The sequence below is a fragment of the Bufo bufo genome, chromosome 1 (genome assembly GCF_905171765.1).
Source record: "Bufo bufo chromosome 1, aBufBuf1.1, whole genome shotgun sequence".
Lineage (NCBI taxonomy): Eukaryota > Metazoa > Chordata > Amphibia > Anura > Bufonidae > Bufo > Bufo bufo.
Window position 1 is genome coordinate 205,296,310 of NC_053389.1, and position 12,519 is coordinate 205,308,828.

The window sequence follows — 12,519 nt, forward strand, 5'->3', positions numbered from 1 at the left end:
ATGTCCATGAAAAAAAATCCTAGTCTTGCCCCCAGAACAGCATTGGTACACATCTAGAAGCAATTTATGGTGACACCGCAACAGTTCCCAAAATATTCTATCCACCGCCAGCAGAGGGTGAAAATATTCAACAGTATTCAGTGAAACTCTAAGCTCCCTGGAATCAGCTTTGTAAAAAGGATCAGGAGGGCTGTGCAGTAGCGTTAGAGGCAGCCCAGCTAATGGGTCAGGAAACCATGCCAAGAGCCAAGACTAACGATTCTACACTGCAAGACTTTGACCAAATATGTAGGATTAAAAGTGCCAGTCCACCAAGAGAGAAGGGGCATGTTTGCCAACCTTCAACAAGTCATGTCTACAGGTACTGGAGGAGTGACTAGCCAGGCCATCTCGCTGAAGTCTGTGATGCCCCAAACGTGGTAAAGAGTGGACAGCTGCTGTTACACAGGTTTCCTGGGGGAAACAAATTATTCTCAAAATCCTTAGAATGGTGCAAAAATTTAAAAATCATACCTCATTGATTTCCGTTGCTGCCTTTTCACCATTTCTACAGTCCCACTCTGGTCTCTGCTTCCTTATGTCTCTCAATACAAAGGAAATGCTCACCATCAATCAATGGCTGCAGCAGTGATCTGCCTTGACTGAATCATTGTTGGCTTATAAAGAAATAGCTTTACACTCCAAGTAGGCCCCAAAACGTGGTGATCTTAAGCACAGTTAAAACCAGTAAGATCAATCCAGACCAAAATTTATTGTTATCAGGTTCAAACCTATGAGTGGCATAAATATGGAGCAGGAGTCTCACACAGACCAATAGCAGCCCAGGAGGCAGGGCTGATATTGACAGTAATTATGGCACTACCTGTCTTGGTGTATTGGAAGATCTCCAGCCCTGTAGAAGGAATGGCCAGGAAGTGTTTGCCACTTTTGTAAAAAATGTAAATGTGTTGTTAATCTGCCATTGCATTGCATGTTTCTTTCAAGAGGGAATGCTCTTTTACATAATAGCAGGGATACTATAGTTTTGAAACTGATGCCAAGTTCTAGTAATGCTTTAACTTCTATGGCACCACTGGAGCACAATAGTATCTTTAGCTGCAAACAGATCCTGAGTCACAGGTTGGGGAACACTGCTATACATACCTTTACATTTTTATAATAATTCAAAGTTTCTCAGCCAAATAATGTAGCCAATAGCTTGAGAATAGGGTGGAGACTAGAGAGTTACGTCCTCATAGTAGTTTTATAATTGACTGAGCAATGACACATAAGGACCATTAGTTCACAAGGATTAAGGTCTTTCACTGTCTGTGAAAGAAACCTTTTGCAAAAAGCAAGCAGCTTTTCTAGTGTCTGGCATCGGAAAGAGAAAATCTGGTCTTTAAAGGTATTTTGTTCCTTTCTATTTTTACATTTAAATTTTAATGTCTTATAAAGTTTGCACATAGTGATGATTAATCCCATAATTGGAAACTTTTTTATCATTATGTTATAGGAACAATATAAAAATATGGTATTTATATGTTAGAATTGAATATGACGAAGTGGAATTTAATCCGAATTTCAGGAAAAATTTGATTCACACAGTATCTGTTCTAAAGCCATTAGTGGCGTGTTTTAGTGGAAAAAGAAAATATATATTTGCCCGTCAGCGGTGCCTTTATCTGTTCTAAAGCCTTTAGTGGCGTGTTCTAGTGGAAAAATAAAAAATGTATTTGCCAGTCAGCGGTGCAGTTATCTCTTTTGAAGCCAGTTTTGCCGTGTATTAGTGGCAAAACCAAAATATATTTGCCGTTTAGCGGTGCAGTTACCGTATATCTTTTAAAGCCTTTTCTGACATGTATTGCCTTAAAAAGTAAAAATATATTTGCCAGTCAGTGGTGCAGTTATCTCTTTTAAAACCATTTTTGCCATGTATTAGTGGCAAAACCAAAATATATTTGCCGTTCAGCTGTCCTGTTATCTGTTCTAAAGCCACTTTATCTGTGTATTAGTGGCAAAACCAAAATATATTTGCCGTTCAGCTGTCCTGTTATCTCTTTTAAATCCATTTTTGCCATGTATTAGTGGCAAAACAAAAATATATTTGCAGTTAAGCGGTGCAGTTACCATATATCTTTTAAAGCCTTTTCTGGCGTGTATTACCGTTAAAAGAAAAAATATTTGCAACTCAGCCATTTTTGCCATGTATTAGTGAGAAAAAATATGCATTTGCTGGTCAGCGGTGCAGTTATATGTTCTAAAGCCCTTTCTGACATGTATTACTGGTAAAAAAAGGGCTTATTAGCCGCTGTGTGCAGAAGTGAGAGAAATTACTGAGTTTTTTAGGGTGTTTTAATTTCCTTTTTATTTATTTATTTCAGGCATCCTCAAACTGTGGCCCTCCAGCTGTTGCAAAACTACAACTCCCAGCCTGCCTGAACAGTCTACAGGTATCAGCCTACAGCAGGGCATTGTGGAAGTTGTAGTTTTACAACAGCTGGAGGTCCGCAGTTTGAGGATGCCCGATTTATTTGATCTAACAGTATGTTAGACAGAGAAGTGCCAGGCACTGGGGAGTGTCAGAGGCCTAAATGTTTCTGGCGCAGGCAGAGGTTGCAGCAGAGTAAGGGGGTGTGGCAGCAGGGGTCGCAGCAAGGGGCCTGAGCTTCCGGTGTCATTTAGTGGTCATGTCTTGGCCAGCAACCCAGCAGTTCTTGAATGATTGACTAGGTCATCCACTTCGTCTCAACTGACATCAGACATCCCCAGCCAACAGTCAGTGGGTTCCTCTGACACAATGCTTAGTTGGCATGGCCTGGGAGGAGGCCCTGTGCCCTCACCTGTCCTCAACCTGCATCTCTCCTTTTCTGTTCCCTCAGCCAGAGTGTATTATATGCTGTGGGCTCAGCCCTACTATACAGCGAGGATGAGCTACTAGAGGACAGTCAGCAGCTACTAGCCAGCCAAGATGTGGAGGAGACATCCGCCGTTTCCTCCGCTAGGCAGGCAAGTAGTGATGAGGAGAGTGGCATGGGAGCGGTGCGAGCGGTGAGGCTCTTGGCCCAGAGACCATTGAGGTGGACATCAGGGACATGCAGACAGTACTGGATGATGATTATGTAGCTGAACACACTTGGGAGCCGGGTGAATTAGGGGCTTCATCATCATCGGGAGAATAGGGTGGCAGTTTGTCAGTGAGACAGCGGCGGAGTCAGCGAGTTGCTAGCGTGGCCAGGAGTCAGCAGAGTGGCAGCAATGGGAGGTCGGTAGACAAACCTGCCCAGGGTAGACCATCTGCTTCGCAGGAGCCTACCTGTCCGTGAAGTAGTGGTGCACGGGTTCACAGAGGCAGTTCCAGTTAGTCAGTGCCTAGTGTTGGGGGTAAAATCACCTACTCAGCGGTGTGGCATAAATAATAAACCCTTGCCCGGCTAGGCTCTAACTAAACACATAAGCGAATCTCTGACTCACCTAGAGAGCCCTGTTCACACATGGAACACAAATGCGGCTTTCCTCAGCCATTCAGTCCAGCAACCTCCAGGCTGTGAGCCTGTGACACTTCAATACCTTTTGGGGGATTGTGGCCCAGTAGTCCTCCCGACTCTGGCCTCGTGATCCTTGTTTCACATGCGTCACCGCGTCCCCCAAAGTTCAGGCTATCGCCTAGCCTCGTGGCCCCTCAGCCCACCCGGCTGAGACCACTCACACAGAGCCTCACCAGGACTCTGCTTCACAAGACACTCCAGAGTGAGACACACCCAAGATCCTGTAGCAGGATTAAATTGGATCCCTGGACATGAGCATGCCCTAAGTCCCGGTCTGGAACCTGGGGAAACAACACCTCAATGTTCACATTGCCACACCACCCTCCCCACTTCATGACTGGGCCACTATTTTGCCTTTCGGCCTGGCTGACATCATCATTTATTTGACCCTTCTTCTGATCTGTCAGAAGGAAGGAAAAATTTGACTTATAACGGATCCTTTCTGTAAGGCCTGTGTGGTCCCATCAGAATTGGTTTATGATTTTGTAGCCAAAAGCAGGAGTGGGTACAAAATACAGAAGACATGCAAATATTCCATTCCTGTGTCATCTCTGTTTTGTATCCACTCCTGTTTTTTTTTGGGCATTAGCAGTACTGATGGATTACTGACCAAATGCTGACGGAATGAAGGCAGATGCTCAACAGACAGGATCAGTTTTTTGGGAGATTTTGTTCTGACGTATCATAGGAAGGGCAAAATAATCATTGATGTCAACACAAACTTACTGCTGACACCCTTTCCACTCTGTCGGTGGACTGTACTTGTATAAGTGTTTAATAGAACAAGTTCTGTAGACATCTATGTGGAATCAGCTGATAAATGCCCAAATAAGTGAAGTGTGCAGTGATTCTAAGAGCGATGCCTGTTATCTGTATGTCATACAGACTCACACTATTATTTTACTCCCAAAGCAGACTCCCTATGCGTGTTACAGCAAGGCACACCACTATATAGCCTTTTTTTAACACGATTTGCAATGAATATATTCGGATCGAACCGAATAAAAAATAAAAATAATTGGCGAACCGGCGAATCGAATTTTTGAAAAATTCGCTTATCTCTAGTTAGAATATCTAAAACAAAATAACACGCAGTGAAATCCGACATCGGTCCTATAGAGCCTGATGAAGGGCAACAAATTTGGGCCCGAAACATTGCTATAATATGTACCACTGATTTTGAAAAATCAATAAAAGTGTAAATTTTTCTTGAAGATCAGCTGGTGTGCTGTCTCAAACCAAATTTAAGTATATAAAAAGGAAGTATTCTGTACAATAAGCTTTTTTTATTTCATTGTGCCAGGATCTGGACCTTAGTACCTCCAGCGTACATTCCCATGTAAGCACTTATCACTATAATCTGTTTCACAAATGGAAATACATTTAAAAAATCCCAATAATGTTTGCATGGATTTATGAAACCAAAAATAAAATTAGTTTTGTGAGATTGGCTTTGGCTTTTGAGATACAGTACTAGATAAATAATGATTTTATCTCAAGACGACCTGAACCTGCTGACATATACAGCAGGGTTTGTTCTGTCTTTAACTCTTTAAAATGCCTTTTATCTATTCATCTAATCTTTGATGGTCCTCAAATTTGTTAATTTATCAATGGTTTGAGTTTCTTGAATGATATTAAAGCTTCTGCCTGGTGCAATTACTATAGGTCTTAGTAGATAAGAGCTTCCTGTGTAATCACAAAGCAGACAATTATGAAAAATTAAGGCAAAGCAAGATTTGACATGTCGCTGCTAATATGGAATAAAGGTACACTTTCTCCGTATACACTCACACAGATTTCTAGATAATTTTGGTGATTTTAGTTAGGTAGAGGTAGAGGCAGATGAGACAGACCCAGGATGGCATACTACTATAGTAGCCACCAAGGTAATTGTCCAGATTAAAAAAAAGTTGACTGATCACTGCAGTTTCATATATCTTTGCCTGTCGATGTTGCCTGTCGATGTACCAGAAATGGAAAACAAGCATAGATGTGCACTATAATTTACACCAGTTTCTGGTGTAAGTTATAGTAAATCTCTTTGACTGAAAGGGGTTTTCCAAGAGTAAAGTATTGATGATCTTTCCTCATTGTGGAACCACTGCGTCAACCAACAGGTTTCACTTTGGGCTAAACCTTTAACCCTATACAGGGATCTGGACTTTGCTCCAGGGGAGCCGCCAGGCTGCTACCTCTTGAAGTAGTCCCTGTGTGGTTGACAGATGACCCACAGGGGGTCAGAGACACCGGGGTGGAGTACCAAGAAATCTGGCACAACTGTAGCCAGGGGCAAGTCCAAGTTCAGGGCAGGTGGTAAAGGGTCAATATGAAAATCAGTCACAGGTGAGATCAAACAATGGAGGGTCAGAAACAGTAGGCAGAGGTCTGTGCATAGGAAGACAAATGGAACAGCGCACCTTTGCAGGAACTAGCAATCTAGGGAACCTATTGCTCAGGCACCTCTCCTTAGGAAAAGGTTCTCTCCTCTTGAACAGTGAGTTTGGAGGAATATCCCCAGGACAGGACTAACTTCCTCTTGGCCAAAGGGACAAACAAGCACAGAGCATCCACTTTGGTATTTTCATCTTGAGACTGGAAATGTAACAATAAGTTAAAATGAGCAAACATAAAAAAGACTAGTGATGAGTGGCATAGGCAATATTCGTCTTTGCAATATTTCACTAATATTTTGCATAATATTCGCAATAAATTAGCAAATTCTAGAATTCGTGATCTCTAGTCATTATTTTCACGATTACGCAAATCGGCACTAATGATGCGCATATTTTTGCGCAATACATGCAACTTCACATTTTATCAGGTCTGAGTAGATATTACTGATTGGTGCACTAAGTGTTGTTGTGACATCACAGCACTGTGTCTGTAGCATGTATGTTTGGACAGCGGAAAAACAGTAATTCCTATCACACTACCTAACACCCTGCACTGGAACCTATCAGCTACACTATATCACTATCTAAACTACACTGACTATCTCCCAGTAACTATTTGTATTATATATATGAGCTAACTAACTAACTAATCTAATTAAATCTAACTATCTAACTAATTAAATAAGGATTCAGATGAAAGCACAGAGCACAGCAATGTCACTGCTCTCTCTCTCGGAACTGCAAAAAAACAGCAGAAAATGGCTGCTTGGGAGTTTCTTATATAGTAAGGGTTAAGCAACTTTCCTATTGGTTGCTAGGGCTGTTGCTAAGCTCTGACAAAGATATTGCAGCCTTCTCATTGGCCCACAAGCAAGAAGGGAGGGTACTGATGAAAAAAAATCTAGAATATTCAGAATTACGAATATATAGCACTATATTCTACATCTTCGCGAATTCACGAAGTGCCGATATTCGCGATAAAAAATTAGTGATTAGAATATTCGCGATCAATACTAAAAAAAGACCAGTGAGCCTGAAGAGGGTGAAGACGTTGCACAGACTGTAGGTAGTTCAGGTTCTTATGGTCCGTGAAAATTATCAGAGGATGACAGCAGGCTCCTTCCAAGTGACGCCACTCTTCAAGAACCATCTTGATGGCAAGTAACTCTCTGTCACCAATGAAATAGTTGCTCTCTGCTGCTACAGGTGATCATTCTGCCTGAGATATCCTTTCGTGTCAGCACTGCTCCTACCCCTATGGAAAATGTCCAAAAACAAGATTGAACCTGGATCACATCTCATGCTATGCTTTGATCTAATAACTTCTCAGCATTAGTGTTGATCAAGCACCAAAGTGCTCGGGTGATTAGGCCGAACACATCGAGATGCTCGGGTGCTCTACCGAGCACCCGAGTATAATGGAAGTTAATGGGAGAACCCAAGTATTAAACCAGGCACCCCCTGCTCTGAAGAGGGGAGGGTGCCTGGTTCATAGAAAAAGTTCAGAAATTGATGGAAACACCCCCAAAATGGTTCGGGAACAGCATGACGAGGATGTCTGGATGCATCTTGGACTCCCAGTGAAAGGGCTGCCAAAAATTACAAGGAAACGGCATTCCAATCAATGTTATGTTACACATAAATGAGGGCATCAAACACAGCCTTGAGAAATTATGATTGATGGCATCCTGGTGACTCTCAAAAACATTTGGAGCAAGGGCCTGCTGATCTGACCATCTAAAACATTATGGCCAAGGGTCTGCTGCCGCTTTGGTGACTCTAGATAACCTGGGGCCGATCGCACGTCCCCGTGCATTCCATTCGGATGTCTGCCCTATCAACTTTCGATGTTATTTTCAGCGCAAACCATGGTGACCACAGGTAACGGGGAATCAGGGTTCTATTCCGGAGAGGGAGCCTGAGAAACGGCAAGGCAGCATGTACGCAAATTACCTATTAAGTATAATTAGGTGAGGGCCTGCAGATGAGCTGACCCTGTAAGAGATTTTAGGTGCAGGCCTGAAGGTGAGCTGACCCTGTAAAAGGTTTCAAGTGCGGGTGTGCTGGCGAGCTGACCCTGTAAAACATTATATGCGAGGGCCTTCAGGTTAGCTGACCCTGTAAAAGATTGTAGGTGAAGGCCTGCTGGTGAGCTGACCATGTAAAAGATTTTAGGTGCGGGTCTGCTGGTGAGCTGACCCTGTAAAAGGTTTTAAGTGCGGGCCTGCTGGCGAGCTGACCCTCTAAAAGGTTGTAGGTGAGAGCCTGCAGGTGAGCTGACCCTGTAAAACATTATATGCGAGGGCCTTCAGGTTAGCTGACCCTGTAAAAGATTGTAGGTGAAGGCCTGCTGGTGAGCTGACCCTGTAAAAAATTATATGCGAGGGCCTGCTGGTGAGCTGACCCTGTAAAAGATTTTAGGTGCGGGCCTGCAGGTGAGCTGACCCTGTAAAAGATTTTAGGTGCGGGCCTGCAGGTGAGCTGATCCTCTAAAAAATTATATGCGAGGGCCTGCTAGTGAGCTGACCCTGTAAAACATTGTAGGTGAGGGCCTGCTGGTGAGCTGACCCTCTAAAAAATTATATACAAGGGCCTGCAGCTCAGCTGACCCTGTAAAACATTATTTGCGAAGGGCATATATGCGAGGGCATTATACAGGAAGTGCAGAATTATTAGGCAAGTTGTATTTTTGAGGATTAATTTTATTATTGAACAACAACCATGTTCTCAATGAACCCAAAAAACTCATTAATATCAAAGCTGAATATTTTTGGAAGTAGTTTTTAGTTTGTTTTTAGTTTTAGCTATTTTAGGGGGATATCTGTGTGTGCAGGTGACTATTACTGTGCATAATTATTAGGCAACTTAACAAAAAACAAATATATACCCATTTCAATTATTTATTTTTACCAGTGAAACCAATATAACATCTCAACATTCACAAATATACATTTCTGACATTCAAAAACAAAACAAAAACAAATCAGTGACCAATATAGCCACCTTTCTTTGCAAGGACACTCAAAAGCCTGCCATCCATGGATTCTGTCAGTGTTTTGATCTGTTCACCATCAACATTGCGTGCAGCAGCAACCACAGCCTCCCAGACACTGTTCAGAGAGGTGTACTGTTTTCCCTCCTTGTAAATCTCACATTTGATGATGGACCACAAGTTCTCAATGGGGTTCAGATCAGGTGAACAAGGAGGCCATGTCATTAGATTTTCTTCTTTTATACCCTTTCTTGCCAGCCACGCTGTGGAGTACTTGGACGTGTGTGATGGAGCATTGTCCTGCATGAAAATCATGTTTTTCTTGAAGGATGCAGACTTCTTCCTGTACCACTGCTTGAAGAAGGTGTCTTCCAGAAACTGGCAGTAGGACTGGGAGTTGAGCTTGACTCCATCCTCAACCCGAAAAGGCCCCACAAGCTCATCTTTGATGATACCAGCCCAAACCAGTACTCCACCTCCACCTTGCTGGCGTCTGAGTCGGACTGGAGCTCTCTGCCCTTTACCAATCCAGCCACGGGCCCATCCATCTGGCCCATCAAGACTCACTCTCATTTCATCAGTCCATAAAACCTTAGAAAAATCAGTCTTGAGATATTTCTTGGCCCAGTCTTGACGTTTCAGCTTGTGTGTCTTGTTCAGTGGTGGTCGTCTTTCAGCCTTTCTTACCTTGGCCATGTCTCTGAGTATTGCACACCTTGTGCTTTTGGGCACTCCAGTGATGTTGCAGCTCTGAAATATGGCCAAACTGGTGGCAAGTGGTATCTTGGCAGCTGCACGCTTGACTTTTCTCAGTTCATGGGCAGTTATTTTGCGCCTTGGTTTTTCCACACGCTTCTTGCGACCCTGTTGACTATTTTGAATGAAACGCTTGATTGTTCGATGATCACGCTTCAGAAGCTTTGCAATTTTAAGAGTGCTGCATCCCTCTGCAAGATATCTCACTATTTTTGACTTTTCTGAGCCTGTCAAGTCCTTCTTTTGACCCATTTTGCCAAAGGAAAGGAAGTTGCCTAATAATTATGCACACCTAATATAGGGTGTTGATGTCATTAGACCACACCCCTTCTCATTACAGAGATGCACATCACCTAATATGCTTAATTGGTAGTAGGCTTTCGAGCCTATACAGCTTGGAGTAAGACAACATGCATAAAGAGGATGATGTGGTCAAAATACTCATTTGCCTAATAATTCTGCACGCAGTGTATGCGACGAATAAGCATGTTGATATGATGGAAGAGGAGAAGGAGGATGAGAAAAGGAAGATTCAACCATATACCTTTGTTTGTGGTGGAAGGGGTACATGGGAATACAGTGTATTCAGTACATTATAAACACATTTAAAATGCCTTTTTGTTTATCAGCTTTCCTCTGGTGGAGTCGAGAAGTCATGGTCAATCCAGGCCTTGTTCATTTTTCAATTAAGAGTCATCCTGTCAGCATTTTTAGTTGAAAGGCGGATATGCTTATCTGTTATAATGCCACCAGCAGCACTAAATACCCGCTCAGACAAAACGCTGGCAGCAGGGCAGGCTAGCACCTCCAAGGCGTAGAGCACCAGTTCGTGCCACGCGTCCAGTATAGGGAATAGTGCAGTTTCCTATAGTGTACAAGCACCCAGGACTCCAGGAGGCTTGCAGGGCGGTCGTAAACCCTGAATAAAAACAGTGTACAATGTGATGTAAAAATGAATCAAGCCAGCAAAGGAGGCAATATCACAATTACAATATATTAGAAAGTGCCTTGTATTAACTTTGTCCACATGATAAATGCCATTTACTGAAGTGAGATGCCTTTAAGAGCAGCAAGGGTCAGGGTGCTGTTATATTTTCATGTTTTATGATGCAGTTATTGTAGCCAAATTCGGGAGTGGATCATAAAAGGAGAGAAATTATTATTAGCACTGGTTTTGGCAACCAAAACTGCATCAAAGAACCTAAACATGTTGCAGCACCCTCAGATTCTGGGTTGAGGAAATGCCAAGTTTTTCTAATAAAGCATTGTCCTCTAAAATACAACCCTGTGAATCAAAAAGATTAAAAACAAGCATCATAGATACACACATTATTGAGGGAAAACTATCACTCAGTTCTTTGCTAACTAGATTGACAACATCCCTAATCTGCAGAAGGGAAGAAGGTAAAGGCCTGTATTAGACCAGCAGATGTAGCTGACAACTACTGTATCTGCATCTGTCTAATACAGTCCTAAGTAAATGCTGTTTGTGCTTTACAAAACTATCTCCGTATTTGATATGTCGTCTTCACCAATAGGCTGACTACAGGTGTGCAGCTTACAAAAGAAGAAAATACAGCACAGAAAAATGAAATTCAAGCAGTCTTTGTACCAGCGTAGAAACAACAATACAAAGCAGTGGCACTTCAACTCCCGACACCTCCCATCAGATCGACATGTTTCGAACCAAAAAGCGGTTCTTAATCATGATCCAAAAGCACCTTGAACTATGGGTATTCTTATACCTTGCTACCACCAACCAGAGGCGAGGAGAAAAGGGGGAGGGAGGGGAAGGAAAAAAATAGAATAAAAATCAGGAACACCACCCTCACCTGTGGATGGGGGACGAGGCAGAGAAAACCCAGTTCAAAACTTACATGTGATGAAAAACAAAGATAAATAATACATACAAAAATTGTGTGCATCCAGATGAATAAACATGGAAACATAATAAAATCTGCGTCATAAAAAACGCATGGTGCGAACATCACTCCATGAGGTGCCGGGAGTTGAAGTGCCATTGCTTTGTATTGTTGTTTCTACGCTGGAATAAAGACTGCTGGAGTTTCATTTATCTGTGCTGGATTTTCTTCTTTTGTAAGCTGTTGAATGGAGCCCTGCCTCGGCTGATCCGTTCACACAGAGGATTTGGTGAGCTGGACTTTTGTTACATTGTACAGGTGTGCAGGTCTGGCTAGGAAAATCTGCTAACAATAATGCTCTTAACTGATTCATAGACAGGGCATTTTCAATTGGTATCCGAGTTTTATGTTTCAGAGCTCTAAGCCAATGAAGCACCCTACACAAGTAAATGGCTTTCATATAAATTTCTGGATCATGTAGACCAGGGATGCTCAACCTGCGGCCCTCCAGCTGCTGCAAAACTAAAACTACCAGCATGCCCTAATAGCAGTGGGCTTTCCAGGCATGATGGGAGTTGTAGTTTTGCAAGAGCTGGAGGGCTGCAGGTTGAGCATCCCTGATGTAGACCAATACTACCAAATGTCTTTGGTTTAGAAAGTAGGAAACACTCACATTTTCTGCACAAGATAGGATAGTCTAGGTATAACCAATGCCATGACCATATTTTTTCTGCCAAACCAGGACCAGGAAAGGAAGAATTGTGAGGTAAAAGAATGTAATGATAATTAAGTCGGAATAGGTCAGAGAGAAATCCATTAAATCTAATTCCAAATATGTAGGTTGCTGAGAGGACTAATCAAATGGTGAGTCTATCTTGAGGGCATCTAAATAAGAAGGGGATAAGACTAAATTGATTATTTGGGATTTTTGGGGATTTACTTTGAAATTCGACAAGGTACTAAATGACTGGAGTAATGTTGTAATT

General features: G+C 42.5%; 1 protein-coding gene across 2 annotated transcripts in view; it reads left to right on the plus strand.

The window, feature by feature from the left end:
- The first annotated feature begins 1,153 nt into the window (after positions 1-1,153).
- LOC121002884 (sulfotransferase 2B1-like) overlaps positions 1,154-12,519 on the plus strand; it is a 178,320-nt gene continuing 166,954 nt past the window's right edge. Inside the window, exon 1 of one of the 2 annotated variants that reach the window (XM_040434522.1) lies at positions 1,154-1,387. The gene's annotated coding sequence lies outside the window, so the exon portion shown is untranslated. The remainder of the gene's footprint in view (positions 1,388-12,519) is intronic. The other variant, XM_040434532.1, reaches the window with a different exon arrangement.